The 22,266-nt window shown below is 36.7% G+C and overlaps 1 protein-coding gene across 2 annotated transcripts in view; it reads right to left on the bottom strand.

The window, feature by feature from the left end:
* LOC113230766 (angiogenic factor with G patch and FHA domains 1) overlaps positions 1–22,266 on the bottom strand; it is a 55,109-nt gene that overhangs the window by 776 nt on the left and 32,067 nt on the right. The gene's annotated exons all lie outside the window — the stretch shown is intronic.

Below are 22,266 nucleotides of genomic sequence, written 5' to 3'. Positions count from 1 at the left end.
AAATTAGAAAACTGAAACAGTACACGGCCAACAACTGACCTGTGTGTGCGATGGAAATTCATAATTTGGTTCGGCCCTCCCCTTTCCATCTTTGGGAGATTAGACGTGGGCTGGGTTTCCACCCCTATGTTGTGGATATTGCAAAGATTCGCACGAAGCGTTATGATTCCACATTTATACAGCTAACGGCTATGGAGCGAATTTTCCTGCATGCACTTGTTACCTGAACGTTATACTTGGACCATTTCAAGGCAGGAGTGAATAGGCATTATTTAGGTGTGCATGCTACATCATCGACCTCATCGTCTTTTATTTAAAAAGAAAAGTACTAGACCGAGTAGAAATTTGTAATGCCACCTGGAGGGAAAGTACTCTAAATACTGGAGATAGAAATTTTTACTTAAAGGAAACATTCCTTTATTTTTAAAACTGAATTCATAGATTTTCGAAAATTTCTAGCAACACGCGGAAATCGAATCCGCTTTAATCTGAGAAAAATGCACCCTGCACTTTTATTAATATTAAAATTGGTTAATTAAATGGAAAAAAAACCATGAAATCCTAACGTATTTTAATAAAATGAAAAAAATGGTAATCTAACTAATTAGTTGCTCGAAATGAGTACAATCCCCAGGATGAAATTTCGACGTCACGATAACATTTATACTTATACTTTTTAAGCACTTGGAATATGCAAGTGTGGTTCGTTCCAATTTCTTCTGCAGCATCTCTGCTTGAAGCCTTTGGCAATGCTTCGAAGTATATTAAAACATTAAGATCGAATTCGGAATAGTTCTGTTGAGGAGTTTGCCGTCGCTTTTCGTAGCTACCAGTATTTTTTTAAATTATTTACCATTCTTTTCAGAACGAATCGAGTTGGTGTTTGTCGATCCCGATATCTCTCTTCATACCACCGCAGAGCTAAATTCATATTTTTGTTATTTAAAAAATAAGCTACCATTAAATCAAATTGTTCTTGATATGCAATTTTTACGATGAGACAAATATGAAATTTATTTATTTATAGGAAAATTATCAGTACTAGGAAGGATATGTAAAAACAATCAAATGGAAATAACAAAAGACAATCCATTTTCAAATGAAACTTTCCATATTTAAATTATCTCATGGCACTGACCAAAGAGTCTGCATTACAAACACGTGCAAATTGCAATCTTCTTATCTAAATAGTACTTAGTCATTTTAATGGATAAATGACGTCAACGCTAATTAACAAGTAATCTGATGGACCTTTGAGTAAAAATGCTTTAACTTGACCCATTGAATTTATAGCTTCAGATTTCATGGTTTGTAAGAGAGATTTCATCCTCATAATTGACCCTATCGATTGATTTAATAAAAGTACAGGGTGCATTTTTTTAAAGATTTTAGTGGGTTCGATTCCCGCGTGTAGCTAGCAATTTTCGAAAATCTTTGAATGCAGTATTATTTCTTTTTAAAAATAAAGGAATGTTTCCTCTAAGTAAAAATTTCTAACTCCAGTATTTAACGTACTAATGTATCCTTCCAAGTGGCATTACAAATTTCCACCCTGTATACTTTGTAGATTGTACTATTTGCTTTGCATCTTTGTTTTAATTTTAATTGGTATTGTATATTTAAAATTATTTGTATGTAAACTGTTTTTGTGTGTATCTATATCTATGTCAACATGGGACTTGTCAACTTATGTCTCGGGGTGTCCTAAAGCTCTATATGCAACTGTTATGGACAAGCGTGGCTAATAATTCAAATGCAATTTCAACAGATATTTTAGAAATTTTCAAAAAACATCATACATATTTGTCATATCATTAATTTACCGGTTTCAAAAAAGAATAACACTGTCATGTTAATTCATTGCCTATTATTAAAATTCATACTTGAATACAAGAATGAATACCCAAAGTACACATTTATTCATTATATTGAAAACTTTTTATCGATATATCTTATCTGTAGACTGCATTTGATACCTTTGCACATATCGTAAAAAAAATTAATAAATTTTTGAAGAAAAAAAGGTTATACAGCTCATTTCTCACAAATAAACATCGACTTGGGTGTTATTTTTCCTTTAATTTAATGTATTTATTTAAACAAAGGCTATTAATTTAAAAGCGAGGCTTATAAAAATACTTTACGAAATAGGTAAATTAGTGCACGTCGTTATGAGAATATGTTGTGTAGATTTTTATGAACTGTCACAGGGATCTTCCTAGATTATTTTTAGTATAATAAACATTTTTAACAGTTATTATACAACATTTATAACTATATTAAACACCGTACACGTGCCTAAAAGCGCTTTTGCCGTAAGATCATATTATGTGCCTTTATTATAGACTAAGGATAAGAGTTGTTCAAATTCATAAAAAAGAATTTTCCAAGTTTATTTTTGCAAAACGTAGATATATTTTTACTTCACGGCTAGGAATAAACACGTCATCCCTACAAATGCTTTCTTGATTTTTACACTCCATTTTGTATGAAAGGGACCGTAAACTCTACGCACTGGTGCACTAGTGCATGCCCGACGCATGTACTTGTTTTATAGGATGGGAGCTCGAGACAAAAATAGTTGTTATTTGACATTGGTACGAGTATTCAGTAATTTACAAGTATTTTTTACGCACCTGTTATTATACTTCACTGCGTCAGTGTCTTTTGTAACAATGTTAAATAAAATATTTATGGGATAAAAAGAAATATCATATAGAATAACACCTTTATTTTCCAATATTGATAGTTTTTGTGAATAAATCTAGTTTTTAGGGGTATGTTCGTATCAGTAACTAAATTTTTCGTACTTCCCTTACGTTATGTATCTAATATATGACATTCAGAAGTTTATAGTTTATATCAACCGCGAGGCGAGACGAGGATTGAAATTTGTTTGACAAAATTTCAATTCTTTCGTACCGCATCTTCGGTGGAAATTATCTGGATTGACGAGGATGTGCGACACGAGATTTGAAATATTATTGAATCATATTGCTGCCTCCATGTAGTGTTCATTACCTCTGCAACGGAAACATGGTTCATGCCAAGTGATACCTCGCGCGTACTCGCGCTGGCTCTCGCGAGCTATTAGTATAAATCGCGAGATTGTAGGAAAGTATGTGATTATTTCTTCTTACAGTATCTTCATGTGATTCTTCTTCCGTTAACATATTTAATGATAGTAATTTAGGGGATATGTTACTTTAGCCGCGCGCTTGTCGTTAGACAAACGACAGCACTGTGTGTTGCGGTGCTCGCGATAGCTATTACTGGTAATTTTTGATGGAAATAGACTGCCCGCCGGCGAAATATCAATTTAGTGTCGTCGGTGGGAAAGCGCCTTTAATCGTGTTTCCTTAATTAATTGTGAAGAGTAAATAGATCATAACAAGATCAACTATAATTGCTTCTGACTTAAGTGAACACTGCTGATATCTGTTTCTCCCGAACGCTTATTAAATAAGGTGTAAGGGTGTTCCAGAGCAGAGCGAAAATGTATTTTACTAGACAAACATCGTCGTTTAAAAATTAAATGACAAAAAAAACTGTAACGTAATCTTTAGTTAACACACAATCTCCAGGCCTACGACCGTCAGACAGACGTATAGACAATCAGCGTACAATGTGTGATTAAACCGGTCTAGGGTGAACATCCTAGACGACGGCGGAAGCGCGGATTTCCTGTGCCAGACGCGTGTCAAACTATGAAGTTTAATAGGCTACTAACTATGAAGTTTGTTACTTTGTATTGTTTTGTTCATTAAGGATTGAACCGTGAGATAAAAAATAATGATGAAGTCAATTAACAAGTAACACAAGACAATATGTTAGTTAGGTCTTCAAATTGCATTCTACTAGCCTCCGTGGTAAAGTGTAGTATACTTGCATGAAAGACGCATGCAGCAAATGTATCAGCGTAAAATTCTCAGTTATCAAATTTCTTACAGAAAATTAGTTGCGAGTATTAGTATTAGCATTAATTAATTCAAAGTTGAACTGAGCATTAAAACCCACAATGGTCTCCATTCAGCATTTGCTAAACTGTGAATGCAAAACAATAGAATGCAGAACTTAAGAAATTATTATAATATGACATTCTACAACAGTGGAGATTTCTCATAAAATTGACATTTCATGTGTTCTTTTTTTTTAATTACACAAACTATTATTGTATTACTTAATTATTGTTTTATTAGTATTAGGTGGCGATTAATTGGAGTGCATGATTTTATAGTTATAGAACTGCCTCAATGGCCGAACGGTTACCACACTGGTCTGCCACGCAGAGGTCTCGGGTTCGATTTCCGAGTCGGGATAAGTATTTGTAAAGAGTACATTTATTTAAATAATTTGGGTGTAATTTGTGGTTGTCTGTGCGACACACGCATCCGGGACACAGGGTTTCCGTAGTACGGGGATATAAGTGTGCGAGTTATTATTATATTAATAATAGTAGAGCTCCTTGTGAAAGAGTTCGTCCAGGGAAGTACTGCCACCTTACGTACCTCGGCCAACAAGCAGTAATGTCAGCATTACTGTGTTCCGATTTTGAAGGGTAAGAGTGCTAATGAAATTACATGCACATGGGACTTGTCAGCTTATGTGTTGGGATGACGGGCGCAATGGCAATGCCCCTAAGATTTTTGTGATTTAAAGCTCTGAGTGGCACTGTAACTATTACGGATAGGCGTGTAGCTTACCGTCAGGCGCACGACTAGTTCGTCCCGTCACTTGATATTATAAAAAAATAATGTATACACAAATTACTATACATCAAAAACAGTTCTGTTGCTGTTTGTGTAGTTGTTTTAGTTGTTAGGCGATTAACACACTGCACTGCGCCCCGCGACGGAGCGCGGAGCTGCGTTTTTTAACGTTGTACTGAAATATTTCAGTTTGTATGGATAACACGCGCCGTCGAACATACTGACAACGCTTCTCCGCGGGAGCGCGGTGGATGCGATTTTACTGCGCCGCCGCGTCGAGTGGCGCGGCGAACCACCACAGGATATGGCACACTGCGCTCCGCATTACCACGCAGATTTTTAATCCATTTGTGTCTATTTCAGTAATTGTCGTTCGAATTTTCCCTAACAAATAATCAAAGGATTCAGATGACATATGTATGTGTGTAGTTGAAAAATTAATCTTCATATTTTCTTAAATCTTTGTAATGAAGTTGAATGTTATCTTCGGTGTCTTTTTATTTGAGTAAACAAAAACCAAACAGACAAGCTCCATATCTTTCTACGTTAGTTTTGCTTATAGTGACCCTCCCTACCTACCCTGAGGACATACGAGAAGAGAACTATAACCTGTGCGCGCACAAGAACCTTATAAGTTCAGGTTCTGACCCCAGATCAGCCAGTGTACAGGGTTGTCACTGACCTCTGTCACTTGACTTCATCCGGTTCTTCGAGAGGCTAATGCCTATGGCGAGCCGTCCCGGGTGCACGTACAGTACCCTCCCTATTTTCCTGATAGGTAACGGAGCTGTAGGCTCGCTCACTTCCCGTTGCGCATTGCACAACTAGCGGTTGCCACCGCTAAGCCGTCGACTCTGAGTCTACTACCAAATCTCCTCATTGTTGGCGGAGCTGTAAGGCACGCTTATATCCCGACGCCGAAAAACGACGTCTGTCCAGTTCCCAAAAACCTAAGCGGCTGGAGGGACCGGAGGATATCTAGCTTATCTTCTACTAGCTCTCCGGGCCAGTGCCGGAGATGCCAGTCGCAGTGTCTTGCGGCATGTTCGGACATAGCTTCCAACTTAAAGGGCAACTGACGTGTCCCGCGCGTCTCCTCGCTACAGGCCCTCAACTCCTCGAGACAGACGCCCCGGAAACATGCAAAACCGGGGCAGACAACCACAAACCCCAGCGAGTCCATACCCAAGTCCGGGTCCGCAGGGACGCCCGCAAAGGCGTATTACTGACGGAAGGCTTGGCCCGGACGCCCGCTGTTCTCTGGTCATGCCGTCGAGTCCGTAGTCTCTCCGGAAAAGACTATCTCTCGGGTCGGACAAAGGGACAAAAACCAAATAGACAGTATAACTGCAGTGTCCTGAATGACTTCTATAGTATTAACCATTCTTGTCAAAGAAGGATCTCAGCTACATGTACAATCACTGCAGCAACCAACTACGAAGCGAGTACTTTAAGTGGCGCAGGGCAGCTAGACTGCTATCCCCGCGCAGATTAAACCGCGCAGACGCAGATCTGCGTCTCCGCCACCGCGCGCGTGATTCAGCGTCTCGCGCACCGTCTCGGGGCGCGGTGCAGTGTGATAATCGCCTTACTAATTAGTATGCCGCAAGGCGGATCAGTGATTTCAAATTCATTCTTGTAACGCCTTTATAACCTGTATATTACAAGAAAATACTGGATTTGATTTGAAAAACCCGACCCTGATATTAAAAAAAAAACAAAATAAAATAAAAGCGTCAGTAAAATAAAACAAGTAGACAGACATATCCCGATGCACAATCTAGTATCATTAGGCCGCTGACACATACCCATACAGCTCCTTTTAAGTGTGCCTCAATGCCGCTTAGAAAAAGCGATTCAGCTATGAGTAATATCACAGGAACAAACAACTTCCACATTGAGAACTATTTAATAGTTATTCTTTTTAAATAAGGCGAACGTTCTAATTTAACATTTCCTTTATTAGATAGGGTGAAGCAAATCCCCTAGAAGTCAAGTTTATTGTCCTCGTAAGTGGTTAGCCTCGTCATAAAGTGTCCATAGTGGTCAAGGGTTCGATACCCGACAGAACCTTGGGAAACACACACTTTTCCACATTGGTTCTGATCTGGATGTTCAGGGTAGTATTCCTGGAGTTTATTTCGTTACTCTGCTCCCATTATTATTTTGGATATCTACTTTAGACACTCGACTCTTCCATGGCCTAAAAGATTAACTGTGATTTTTTTAATGGGAGAAGTGGTATTCCCCGGCAATGGCACAGTCGATTGAGGATCAGGGATTCAAGTTCAAGAACCGGTGCACAATACGTGTTGTATCGAGCACAACAAAAAGTAGCATACAATGGCAATCCAAGACATGATATACAGATTAAAATGTGGACATAAAATATTATTATACTCGTTTTACATGTGTCCAACGTGTTAATACAGTATTAAAAGCATTATAGTTGCACGGAGGTCGCGACGAGAACGCCATCCAGCAGATGCAGTTTAGATAGTCCGATGTTTTCGTGTTCGTTTCATGTGGATTTATGAAACAATGTATACGATTGAGTTGCCAAGTCCAATATAAATTTGGTTTTTAAGCAATTCTCCAAAAGAAATGAAAATATTTTTTCGGAACTAAATCGCGTATATTTTGCTCCTTCGGTCACGGGAGACTGAGATCTGTAAAGAACCCGAAACATTGGTTTCTTTGAGAAAAACGATAAACGATAAATCCGAAGAAATAAGTTAATTTCCAATGTGTAGCAATCACAATTACCTAAGAACTTGATAATCCGCCAAGAGATTGCAACAAAAGCTGTTGACAATGAAATAATGAAGTTTTAAAAAAAATTCAAGTCAAAGTGTTCATCAAGTCAAAAGTTACCTTCCGAGGACGAAAATAAAAAATTGTTATTGCAATAACATTTTTAGGGGACGAATCTGGGTTTGCGCACTTTTCGATAAACGATTTCAATAAAAATTGGCAAATAGATGTAATTCCACGAACTTTTGAGGTCGGTTTTTTTAATACTCTGTACTGAGATTATTCGGTTCACAAAACTGGATACAATTCCAAAAATAAGGTAAGTTTTGGTTTTTATAAAGGAATGTACTCAACTGGATGTGAACACAGCATTCTAATTAAAAAACAACTGCATAAAATTTGTATCTATTATTTTTAGCTATCAAAACCCATTGTCCCGACAGCACATAACACACTTTCTAATTGAGTTCTTAGCTGAGACCACAGAGAATATGTCAAAATCAAATCTGATAGCTTATAAGATGATTGAGCACAGAAGAAAAGTTTCCAAGGCTGAACAAGACACATTGGTTAAATAAGTGGAGTGGAGCTCTGTAACACAGTGGAGTACGAACCACATTCAGGATGCCATCTAGTTTACGGAAAGCAGCCCGTCGTTATTGTATGTGATTTCTTTTTGTTGATGATATTTACCAAAGAAAAGAATATGACAAGATAAACATTCTCCAGCCTCCCATTTCGTATTATAGCTGTAACATTTGATATGCTATACACATTTCTAGACTTACACTCATTATTTGGTGACCATTAATATTTTCAAGGAAGTTCTATACATATATGTTTTACAAATCGTCGTCTACGAATCTTAGATGAGATCATGCTGATGTCATATTCTGTATTCCTCCCAGTTTAGCATTTTATGTGACATCCTCAAGGATCACCGTATATAACTTGGAAGAAATTATATCTCCTTGTCTCACATCCAACAGGTTCATTAAGAACTTGATTCGTACTTGCAGTGTGGCCGAAGTATAGAGCTCCCGGAACATACAGTATGACGAGAATTGATATGACAGCAATGCAGAGCATGAAACATTACAACGGGCAGCACTGTTGAAGGCCTTCTCGTTCTAAATCTCACTAGTAAAGGGAATCTACGCCACGGATTAGTTACACGTATCTGCTTTCAGTAGAAAAACCATATCTCCGTAACTTCGCAATTCCAAGTTCCTACCGGCGAAGAGTTGACGAGATCAACACTTAAGATACGACGCTATGTATGCAGCGCAATTTAAATTAGACACTGTGGGAATATTTTATTCTCTCTGATTGTATCTGTGTGTCATAAACTATGACAATGTAGCTTGGGGTCTACAGTGTGTGAGACGTACATTGTAGGTGCATAATTTCGAGTGCAAGGTCAAATAATTTATTTCAAAATCATAATTACAAAAGTAAAATTTGTGATCAACGAAAACTGAATTTCCATGGTAGGTATGTTGTAATGTACGGATATTGTCAAAGTGACACTTCTTTCAGGTTACACCGCCCAAATTTTAAGAATATTTCATTTACTTTCGGTAGTGATGTAATGCATTGAAGCATCGTTATGTTACGTGATATTTATCTACAACTAGCGGAAGAGGTTTCGCATTTAACTCGTATATTGTGAGACCAAACGTATTTCAAATTACTACTGTCCTATTTGAACGAAAGCAAATGTCTCAATAGTAGTGCATCAAAGCACATCGCCTGTCCACTAGCTAACGACGTGCATAAATCAAGTGTTCACAAAGGCGAAGGCGAGTCGTTCTGAATGACGGATGACACGGTTTAGTTCCTCTCTCCGCACAGCAACCGATTTGCGAGTTCCTCCATTCGTATGAAATAATATTGCGAAAGTGTACACACAAAGACCCTGTTGCTTGTTGCTAAGAGGAAAAGGTTACATTGTTATGTAGATCCAGTTCTTTTCGCAGAGTTGTTGCCATGGAAGGGCTTCACGCTGTGAACGGTAAACGTGTTACATGATATCATATCGAAAAAGTAGGCTCACATATTTTAGTCATAAATTAATCATTACAAATCAGTCGCTAGGATCAATCTCCTTTTGCATCTCAAAGCAGTTTTGTTTGCACTCTATCATTAACTAAATAGTTCGTAGCTATGATTGGTGGAAATCAGTTCGGAGCCTCAGAATCTCTTAACTTAAATTATATTTAAAAAATTACTTTGGAAAAATTTGGAGAGATTTTTGAATAAATCTATTGTTTTACATTATTTATTTTAGTGCCTATTGACAATGCCCAGTGCTGATCTTTAGGTCGTAAATTTATGATCTTTTTTTAACATATTTTATTGAAACTACTACCGAAACTACTTCTAAATCTTTAATTCACAAGTAGTTATGGAAAATTATTTTAGTATCTAGTTCCTTGTCTACTGTATTATTCAGTAGAATATTACATTGTACACGCAGGTTCAGTTCAAATTGTTCACTTCCCCACACAAGATATGTATTCTAAGAAGCAATTTAATTTGAACGCAAGAAAATCGATATGTTTAACCTGCATTCCCGGGAAACTGAGAGCTAATTGAGCTGCATAATGTCACGCTAATAAATACGAGGAAAAACAAATTGGTACAAATTGCACCAGTTGTACAGTTGGTTTTCTATTTGTGTGAATATAATTATGACATGTCTATGGACTTAAATTTGTATTGAATTGATATTCAATTATTTTTTTGTGACATTACTCCACTAGTTTGTTATAATTTTAAATACAAAGATCGAACATTTCGAAAAAAATCCGTGGACCCGGCCGGATTCGAACCGACGTTTTCTAGCAAACCGTGCCAGATGCAACGCCAACTAAGCCACGGAACGAACCAGTGGACCTAAATGTAAAGTAACCTAACTGGGTGACGAAATACATTCATAGATTTCTCTTAGATGGCGCTACTGCTAAGAAGTCGTTGAAAAAACCAAATACAAAGATCCGACAAAACAAACCCATAGAAAAATACGGACATAATTATTAATGAAAGATCGTATCGTATCATTGATACACAGACAGTATCTCATAATGAAAATATTTTGTACAATGACGTTCTAAAGAAATTAAACCTTTTCATATTATGGATGTTAAACAATAATGATTACTTTATTTGACACTTAAAAAAACACAAACAGTTTGAAATTTTTATTGAATTGATAGTCAATTATTTTTTGTGAAATTACTCCAACATTTTGTACACACATTAGTGAATAGCGACATCTCTTGCCAGGACTGGTAGCTGTAAAGGTACTAACTGGGTGATAAATATTTCATAGATTTCTCATAGATGGCGCTACGGCTAAAAAGCCGTTGAAAAACCAAATGTAAAGACACGACGCAAGCATATAGAAAAATTCGTGAGGTCCGCTGGTTCGTTCCGTGGCTTAATTGGTATAGCGTTATAGTGGTTTAGCGTTTTCAGCGACTTTTTAGCCGTAGCACCATCTATGAGAAATCTATGAAAGTATTTCGTTAAGTTAGATAAGTTAGATACCTTTACAGCTACCAGCCCCGGCTAGAGATGTCGCTACTCACTGTATTTAATTTTTTTATTGAATTGATGTTCAATTATTTTTTATGTGAAATTACTCCATTAATTTGTTATAATTATTAATACAAAGATCGAACACTCAGACAAAATTCATTCGATCTAGAAAGTATGTCATCTTCTAGCGGTAAGCTAGAAGACGTCGGTTCGAATCCGGCCGGATCGAAGGAATTTTTTCTGAGTGTTCGATCTTTGTATTAATAATTATAACAAATAGAGTTCTTAGGCTTTTGCGATCTGAAATGAGTAGCAGTTTAGTAGCAGTGCAACTCCTTGTGAAAAAATTCGTCCAGGGAAATATTGTTACCTTCTCTATTTCTACCGTCAAGCAGCAATGTGAGCAGTACTGCGTTCTGGTTTTGAAGGGAAAGGATACTGGTGAAATTTCAAGCACACGTGGCTTGTCTGAGTGACGGGCGAAGTGGCAGTACTTCTCGGATTTTTGCCTAAAAAAACTTTAAATCCCTTTGCAATAAAACTTTAAATCCCGTATATTTGTTTCAGACCTTTTACAGATTTCATGGCTGACTTATAAAACGTCGGTTTATTTAAAAAAAAATACGCGATCAAGATCCGAACAAAAATAACAAATTAACAATGTACGTAATAAGCTTGTAAGAACACACTAAAAATCTACTACGTCCACTTGCTAACGTTATGTTTTTTTGCTTCATCTCTTATAGAATTACAACATTCGGCCTTTATTAAATTATTTTGAAACAAATTATTGAAAATGTCATACATATCTGGCAGAATCAAATTTTTACATCATCAAAATTCCGCTGAGTAATACGCAATAAATTGGACTTTTATTACGCACGCCAGACGGAGAATGGACGATTCGGCAGGTAACCATTTTCTTTGTTTATTTTCGTTGTCAAATTAAAACCAATTTCGAACTGTTATCATGTGATACAACCTTTTTTTTAATATGATACAAACGTTTTTAAATTATGAAGTACTTTGAGCTACCTACCGTATAAAAGTCTGTTACGTTATGATAATATGATATTTTCAAAACTTAATTAGTTTTTTTTAACCGACTTCAAAAAAGGGAGTAGGTTCTCAATTCGACTGTATGTTTTTTTATGTATGTTACGCTGTAACTCTGGAATTTGTGAACCGATTTTGATGATTCTTTTTTTGTTGGAAAGACGGTACCTCAGTAGACTTTTGAGGTCGGTTTTTTTAGTATTTTGTTTTGAGATTATGTTAAATTTCGTATTGTTCATGTGACTCCATAGTTATACAATTAAGGCGTTTATAATCTAAAGATCACTGGGTAACACATTAGAGAATATAAATACTGACTTCGACTTCACAATGACTCCTAAACAGCAATGACATTTATACGGGTAGACTGTGAACCATGTCAAAGACAACCGTATTAGTAAGTACTGGTAGTGGCACACTCGTCTTTAGACTTCAAATTTTGGACTGTCTTACAGTAAGTGACATAGAGTTGAATATATATTTTAAAGGTAAAGAGAGGCTAGCCGCACGTAAATAATATTAAAATATGTATTTCTTACGTTACACTAAGTGCATTGCATATATCTATTTACGTAAAAGTAAGTAAATGCAAATGACGACAAAACCAAAGTGGATTTGCATGGTGTACGAACATAAGCATACGAATTGCACTCCACTATAGGTTTATGAATGCACTTGCTTGCACAAAATATTGGCTAGAGATGTTCGAATGTTCGCAAAATGAATGTCAAAAACAAAGTTGAGGTTTTAACTAAATTGATTTTTTTTTTGGTTGGAATCTAGCATATTACCCGGTACTCAGAATTGAAAAGTCACAATCTTGTTGATTTATTTAATATAATTCTATGTACACGGGGCGCCTATAAACATTCTTGTTTATTTTGTCTCAATGTATTGTCTAGATATGGTGAAATTACACATAGGACTTACAACTTATGCCTCAGGGCGACGGGCGCAGTGCCCCTTAGATCTTTCCGTTTAAAGCTCTGAGTGGTACTGCAACAGCTATGGACAGGCGTGTCGCTAACCATCAGGTGCACGACTTGTTCATCCAGCGTCCCGTCATTTAGTATCAAAAAAAAAATAATCTGCATCATATTCTCATGTGATATAGTACAGTTTAATACAAAAGCTAAAGGTTTGTGAGAATATTGACATGTTCAAAATTTTTAACGTCTTTATTAGGCGTTATATCGCATGTCAGGAATGGTTAAACGTGTGAAACAGTATTATATTATAGTATAGTATATTGAAATGAATTTGAAGCAGCTTTTTACATCTTCTATATATATAAACCACGTAACCTTTTGAGTTCTAACTGTTATATTTTAATACACTTATCCTAGTTTAGAAGCTAGGCCTTAAGTCAGAATTTTTATACATTTAGAAATAAAATTTTCTTTATGATTATTATTTTATTTTATGTTTTTAGTAGCAGTAGCAGCGCTCCTTGAAGAAGAGTTCCTCCTTGGCAGCAATGCCAGCTTATCTATTTCTGCCGCCAAGCAGTTATGTCAGCATTACTCTGTTCAGATTTTGAAGGGTAAGGGTGCTGGTGAAATTACAGGCACATGGGACTTGCCAACTTATGTCTCAGAGTGACAGGCGCAGTGGCAGTGCGCCCGTCACCCTGACACAAAAGGCAAAGAGCTGAGTGGCACTGCAACTGTTATGGACAGATGTGTAGCTTTCCATCAGGCGCACGATTTGTTCGATCCGTCACTTGGTATTATAAAAAAAATCTTTAACTATTGTATACATTGGGGTGCTGGAAAGGAGCCTCCCCGCAAGACGTACCATTCATTTCCTGAACATCTGGTGCACCTGGGCAACAATCGGCAAGTACCTTACGATGATTGGCAAATCCTTTCACCACAGTGGCAAGCATTATAGAGTATGCCATCAATGCGATAAGGGAATGACCACACTTATTAACGCAAAATTAAGCCGGTCAGGAAAATTTTAACTTCACTTAACTGAGTGTGTGCATTATTATTAAACTGCGTCCTAAAACCTTAGCCTCAAATTTTAACTTAACTTTTAACCGAACGGTTATCATGCCGACTGCCACGCGGAGGTCCCAGGTTCGATTCTCGGGCCGGAAGAAATATTTGTATGGCCTACATTTATTTATCTTGTGAGTTTGGGTGTAATTTGTGGTTGTCTATGTGTGGGTCTATGGCATCCGCGACATAGGCTTTCCCTAGTGCGAGACTATGTTGAGTGTGTGCGTTATTATTATTATTCTTATTAACTGTTGCGACGGCGCGCGAACAGCAGCGTCAACGGCGAATGGGCTTAATGCGACAAGTGTGGTTGGAAGACGATACCGCGTCAATAAGTTTGGTGACTCCCTAAGAAGAATATAAACATTCAATCGGGATGTTATATCCCAAAAAAAAAAATCCCAAAAAAAATTTTAAACGCTCTACCGCATGAAACAATAAATGTTTACAGATTTTAGAACAAGTATTATTTAACGTATAAAATGAAGTCGCAAAATCGCAGAGAGATACAGACCAAACATTACCGCAGCTCTAGTGTATACGGATTGACGTCCATGCAAATATTGTGGCGCACCGACTGATTGCACGTACTGCGGTAAATAAATGCAGACTGTACTGTACCGTAAACAGAGCCAGACAGTTACATACCTGTTAAAGTACTCAAAGTCTGAGCGAAATGTCTGGCTGACTAATCGAGAGTATAGAATTTCGATATGGCGTTTTAATTTGGGTGGTGTTTTATCTTTTTGTACTTTTGACGTGATTCTCGGGGATTGCTGTTGCAACGACCATTAATTTTTAATACAGTGAAATGTCAATATAGAAAACATTATCCGACAATCACATGGATTTTTTTTATTTCATGATACCAAGTCAAGGGACGAACAAAAATGCACCTGGTGTTAAACGAAATGCCGGTCCATAGCAGTTGTAGTGTCACTCAGCGCTGTAAATTGCAGAGATCTGAGGGACACTGCCACTGCGCCTGTCACTCTGAGACATAAGTTGACAAGTCTCATGTGCCTGTAATTTCACCAGCACCCTTATCCTTCAAAACCGGAATGAAGTAATGCTCACAGTACTACTTGGCGGCAGTAATAGGTAAGGTGGCTGTACTTCCCTGACGAACTTTTCCACAAGCTCTACTGCTACTTAAGAATGAAATAAAATTATATCAAATTTAATAGGATATTATTAATCAAACATACATATTATATTATATAGAAAAGCACATGATATAATTGTAGTAATAAGCTATGAGCTACTCTAATTTCTATTTCTAATATAATAATTTAATAATTCTAATATAATGAAAAGGACGAAGCATTTAATTCAATTTTCTATTAGCAGAAGGGTAGGTGCTGTGGTTGCTCAATGGCATTCGCAGTTTCGGCATCGGGTCGAGAATTATAAAAGCAAAGACCTTGTGGAATAAAACTTACACTCTTGGAGAGCGAAGCCTGTAAGTGGGATATCAATTATAATTAGAAACTGCGCGCCCGTCCTCGCACCATCAAACATTTTATGTACTGATTTTAAACAAATAAATGTCCAGCAAGCTTCAAGTTTTAATTGAAGAAAGAGCCTTGTTTAAAAAAAAAATTACGACCAGCGTCAATACAAAGCAAAAAAGTACTTTTTTGCTTTTTTTTTGCTATTTGTTTTTACGATATCTAATGTAAACGTGTACGCCGGAAATTAGATTGGTGGCATTCAGATTGACGCCATAAGAAAAGAACACATTAAATGGGTTAAAGAAATCAAGACGTGTGGGAAGATTTAAGATAGATTCCATAGTTCAGTTACGAGAGGGATTGCCCCGGTACGGCGAGGTCGAAGGAATTTTTCTTTGTGCGCGATCTATGTATAATTACAACAAACTCGTGGAGTAATTTCAAAATTATAACTTCTTTTATAAAAAAAAAACAGACCTCAAAAGTTCATAGAATTACATATGCCAATTGTATATTGTATATAATTGTATATATAAAAAAAACAGACCTCAAAAGTTCATAGAATTACATATGCCAATGGTATATTGTATATATAAAAAAACAGACCTCAAAAGTTCATAGAATTACATATGCCAATTGTATATGCCAAATTTTATTGAAATCGGTTACCGGAAAGTACGCGAAATCCGGATTCATCCTCTAGTTGGCCACCATTAAAAGTGGAATATTTTTTTCAAATTTAAATGAGGAATCATCAAAATCTGTTCATAAATACCGGAGATGATTTTTATTTGTATGTTAAACGATTAGCGTAACTTACAAAATAATACAGTAGAATTGAGAACCACCCTCTTTTTCGAAGTCGGTGAAAAATAATTTAATATTATGATAAGAAAACATTGCGATATTCAATTAATTTAATTTTACACCGATGTACATTTTTATGATATAAGTGCGTATTTGACCTCGATTTCACTTCAAGGAAAATGACGACTCGCCTTGAAAAGGTCCATGTTACAGCGTTCAGGAACTAAGTCTGCAGGCAGGGTATTTCACTCCATAGCCGTTCGCCATATAAATGTAGAAACGTAAAATAAACAATCGTTAAAAAGCCAAACAACGAAGTTAGCCTCCTGAATGGTACATACTTCAATACAAAGTCCTAAGTGCCAAGTTCGATGTGTTCTGAGCTATACAACCCACTACTCGCTATATTATTGCCATCCTTTTGAATGCGCACATAGTAACACATATTTTGAAAAATAAACTTCATTTTTATTAAATGTAATAGGATTATCCTGGACACTTGAGTTTGTTGTAAAAGATATCGAACTATAAAATTGTACATAGCAGTGGAACGAGGCAATTCTGATTTTACTTGTTTTTTGTGTGAAATAAGCCTGAGACGTGACAGGGAGGCACTTAGAATGATTTCAATGCTTTCTATGCAACAAATTGGTGACTCTATTAATGTGCATATTCCCTACTGCACAAACATTCGGGATTTTTGCACCAGGAGCACCCTCGAAACACGAAATCAGTAGTTACGTCCGTTTTGATCTACGGAACTACTCTCGAAGTCCGTCAACCTGTCAAACGATCCGTTCGAAACTGTCAAATCATGTTGTCATACATTCTTAATTCTTGCCCCAATCGAAAGTCAAGTCTGCAGGTCATCCATAGATAGTGGAAAAACGGCCGTAACTACGGATTTCGTGCGTGTCGAGAGTAGGAGCTCAGTTCCTTTTCTAGTCTTACGTAAAGCGGGAGCTCGTATTCTTTACTGGATAAAACGATTACTTTGTTTTAGTATGTACCACACACATATATCTAGATGAACGTCGCAAGAGTGCGTACTTCGCGTGCCCAAAGTAAGTGAAATTCACTTATTTGCCGCTGCTACACTTCAGAACGCGCTCGACCGTTATCGCAGATAAACACTAATCCAAAACACGAAAAATGCATAATTATGCCATTATAAACTGCAAAAGCACCATAACTGTGGGTACACAGGTAAACAGGGACGTTTTCTTCCAAAGGCTAGTGATTTTGTAACCAGAAGATGCATAATTTATTTTAAAAACAATTATTTTGGTTTTGTATGAATTTCGAGAAAACAAATGTGCAATCGAGTGTATGCCTCCATTTGTAATACATTGCGGCTTTTACTTGGTGCGATATACTTGTGATTCTATGTTAATACGCCATGAATATCTGGCACGGTAAGCTAGACGTCGGTTCAAACCCGGCCGGATCGAAGGAATTTTTTTCTGAGTGTTCGATCTTTGTATTAATAATTATAGTAATAAACAAATCACAAAAATTTCACACGATGCCGTCATTAAGTAAACCTCTTTTGATTAATAAGATTTTATCATATTTTGTCAGCAGCAACATTTTTATTTGTTTTGCCATTCATCCATTTGATCAATTACCAACATAAAACCATCTAGTAAAATTAATTAAGGCAGTCGCAAGTTCATATTTTGACGTGAGTTTTCATTATTTAAGTTAATAAAGGTAATAAAGATCTTCTATTACAAAAAGATGTTATATAATAAGCTCATTTTATTGGAAGGACAATAATTTTAATATTTGAAGTCGATAAAAAATTAAAGTCTTAATTTTTTTTTAAGTAATCAACATTTTTTTTAAACAATTAACATAAAGGACTTAAGTATCCCATTCTAGTATTTTTCTACTATATTAATATTACGACTACTTGTAATCAACAAATACTTGAGCAAAAATTATTCTATTTAGAATCGATTAATTGAATGGAATACTCGTGTTGAAACGTATTCCGTTCAATCAATTGATTTAGAGCGAACGGAAAGAGATTTCCATTACTAAATAGTTCTTGTGACGTCATAGTGCGTACAAAAAATGTGGCACGCTTGGTTTTCATACAAATGGGTGTATTTGCGGCGTCTAGATATATGTCTGTGGTATGTACAATAAAAGTCTATGACTCGTTAGGAATAAGAATACAGCGTTATATCTTAAAAAATGTGAAAAACAAGCATTTTATTCTTATATCCTGGTGTCGCTGCAAAACAGAATTGTACCAGCTAACATTATAATTATATCATCATATGTCATTATGCGTCAATAATTTCGTTCTATATAATCGTTATAATTTATAATTGGCTGTTGGATTTACAAGGTTATAATAATAGTTTTAACTGCTATAATAGTCTTCCATCTATACTTGTATTATGTGAAATAAATTAAATACAGTGATGGCACCATTGATCGAGATTTTAAGGGAAGTATGTCTTTTTATTTGAAAGAACTTTTTTGGTCTTAAACATATATCAATAGAGCTTATTTGCCAGATATAATCCTCAACTAACATTATACCATAATATGTTTTATAAGAAAGCTATTATAATTATTAATAAAAACCTAAACTATAATTTCTCTATATCTCCAGTAATTAACACCAATTAAATGAATTAACCATTAATCAACACCCAATAACAAAACGTGTTACTATGATAGAAAATTTTGGCCGCATTAATTTTAAAAATATGTAGAACAGTGAGTGGTGCTTGTCAGTCACTAGCGCCACCACCTTATATAAATAATACAACTAACTACGACTCTGTGCACTTTAACTAACTACTTATATTAAAGACAATCGTAAAATCTCAATCTAAGATTTCTGCGATTACATTTAGCTTGCGTTGAACTCAATGTATTTTTAACCGTAATCAAATGTAACCAGTCAAAGGTAATAAGGTAGATAATAACCAACCTTATAGGACCAGGAGAGAACCAAGCAGTTTAGTACGACTATAACGTCTAGCAACTTAAGTGTGAATAAAATGTACTAATTTATTCACTATTTTCCCTGTAGCTTTGAATTACGCATACTAATAAGTACTTTCTCCTGTGTTATATAAAAAGATCAATAGAAAAATCCAGTCAGGCATAAGTGGCATTAGGGCTCCTTGTTAAAGAGTTCGTCCAGGGAAGTACTGCCATGTTACCTATTTCGGTCGCTGCGTTCTGGTTTCGAAGGGCAAGGGCGCGTGTACACGCTAAGAAATTCGACATGTCTGCTACAGAAAAGATGAGAATGGTCTTCCACACGACATGAACTTTGTTGAATGTAGCCACGAAAACATGTCGTGTCTATTGCAAACGAGAAAATGATATGACGATACGAATGCTTTCGGACAGACGTGTGCAGGGTAAAATGTGTCAGTGTATTACGAGTCTTCCAGGTGACTGTCGTTTTACTACTGACTGTGGGAAGAAATATGTTATGTTGACTACTAAGCAATACACGCGCATAAACGTTCGTTTACTGGCAATGCACGTCACTCCGCCCCACACAATAGCGGCAAAGCGCGTCGTGTTGGGGGTAGACAAGATTTTTTCTTGTCCGGCGCCGAGGCAGCGTACACAGTTCGTGTGTAGAACCGACACGAATTTTTGCATAGACCCGGTGACTTTTCTTAGCGTGGACACGCGCTCTAAGTTTGCTGGTGAGACTGGTGAAACTACAGGCACAGACAGGTGCAGTGGCAGTGACCTTCAGATCGTTGCGATTTAAAGCTCTGAGCGGCACTGCAACCGTTATAGATAGGCGTGTCGCTTCGCACCAGGCCCTGAACTCCTGTTCTCCGTCCGAAACAATTACTGACAAATACGTAATACTTCACCAAATTAAAAGATGGATGATGCGAATAAAGCTTCATACTTGACGTTGTTTTTTAATTTCGTCGAGTGTCGGACGGACAACGAGAATAGACCGCTAGGCGTTCGTTACGTCATTTGGTATATAAAAAAATGTAATGATCAATAACTTTCTAAACTATCCACTTTATTTTTGCTAGAGTTCTTTATAGTTGATAGCTTTGGTGGTCCAACGATTTGCACTGTGAGCACTGGATGAGCACGTACCGGATTCGATTCCCGGTTTGGAAATGAACTTTTCGAAATTAGTTCTGGTCTGGGTGTTCTGAACTCCGTTGCTGTGGTAGTCGTAGTACAAGGAATTTTCTATTTAGTGATTCTTAGTTATTCATCGATTACGATTCAACGATTACGAATCGTTGTGAGACAACGCTACATGTGTATATCACCATCCCGCTTTTTTGTCGTTACGAACCTAAACTGAACTGTTATAAGAATTCGTGGTAAGGCCCCAGGTAATTGGTTTTTTAATGTTTTTTTTAATGATCAATCGCTTGTCGAACTCTCGTACTACGGCAATTTCTGCTGGGGTATAATTCACAAGAAAATGGTCAATGCGATTTATTTATCAGACTAAAATTAGGGTAAATTACCTTACCTAGAGACAAGGCTTCAAGTCTATTTTCTATGGTTTTTCTCTTGTAAGTTTCTTTTTTATCATGCGCGCGTGCGCTTGATGGTAAGCGTCACGGCTGTCCAAAACAGTTGCAGGGCCATTTGGAGGTTGATAAGTCTTATGTTCCTTTAATTTCACCAGCACACATACCCTTCAAAACTGGAATGCAGTAATGCTCACATTATTGTTTGGCGGCAGAAATAGGCAAGGTGGCAGTACTTTCTTGGACGAACTCTTTCACAAGGAGCTTTACTGCTACGAAAGTTGTTGGTTAGCTGTCTTCGATATTATTATAGAGGTGTATTAAGATAAATTTATTATTAAAATATATTTTTATATAAATTCATTTATTTAACCCATTTTGAAAAATTTTCGTTACGAGCCAAATTTTAAGGACAATAAAGTATCAAAAGATAGCTTTAAAAGGAACAACAACATTTATCTTTACAAGAAGCACACTTTAATACAAACTTGCTTACTAATTTTATTTTAATTAAGGCTCTGAACGCGTCTGCGGCCTTTAGGACGGGTTATTTGAAAAGATCTTTCAATGACTTTTCGAAAAGTTGATTTTAATTGACTCGCCAATTTTGTGTTCATATTTAAAAAAAAAAAGTGTCGGATCGTATACAGAAAATGCTAACCTAATAGTTATACTATATGCTAACACAAAATTTAATAAATATAAGCATGTGTTTATTACAACATTTACTATGGTAACTACATGTCATCGATCACGAGAGAAACCCTGTGTCGCGGGTGCCATGGACACACACATAGACAACCACAAATTACACCCAAACTCACGAGAGAAATAAATGTAGGCCATACAAATATCGAACCTGAGGCCTCTGCGTGGCAGTCCGGCATGGTAATCGTTCGGCCACGGAAGCAGTTTATTTTGTCACAACGTCAAATTCAACCATTTACCGTTGGCATCTGACTAGAAATCATCATTATTTGTCGAACTTACCACCTGCAGTGACCAAAAATTCGGGTGCAAATGGTGGGATTATATATTATATTGGGAAGCTAATGCTTCCATTAACCCTCTTGCGGCGCGAGCGACACGACTCCTTGGAGGCGGCACAAGCAGCGCTCAGCGCTCCCTGCCCTGCGCCCGTGTGCACCCGCACCATAGGCATTGCATATTACAGTCAAATTAAGGACGTCCTAAAGAAGGGCCAAGTCAAAAGTACCGACTTAACCGATGAGCCCGTATGAAAGCATTGATGCGCGTTGATGAGGTGAAAGATGAGTGTCAATAACCTACCCATTTGGAAAAAGAGCATGAAATGTATGTGTGTATGTGTATATATATATATATATATATACATATATATATTATAGTGATATATATATTATATTATATCACTAACATTATTGTATACTAAAGCTCAAGCTTAAGAATCGCTCCTTTA

Source organism: Hyposmocoma kahamanoa, unplaced genomic scaffold, assembly GCF_003589595.1.
Source record: "Hyposmocoma kahamanoa isolate Upper Pololo Valley unplaced genomic scaffold, ASM358959v1 64, whole genome shotgun sequence".
Classification (NCBI taxonomy): Eukaryota; Metazoa; Arthropoda; class Insecta; order Lepidoptera; family Cosmopterigidae; genus Hyposmocoma; species Hyposmocoma kahamanoa.
The sequence above is the reverse complement of the archived record's forward strand: the minus strand, read 5'-3'. Positions and strand labels throughout refer to the sequence as shown.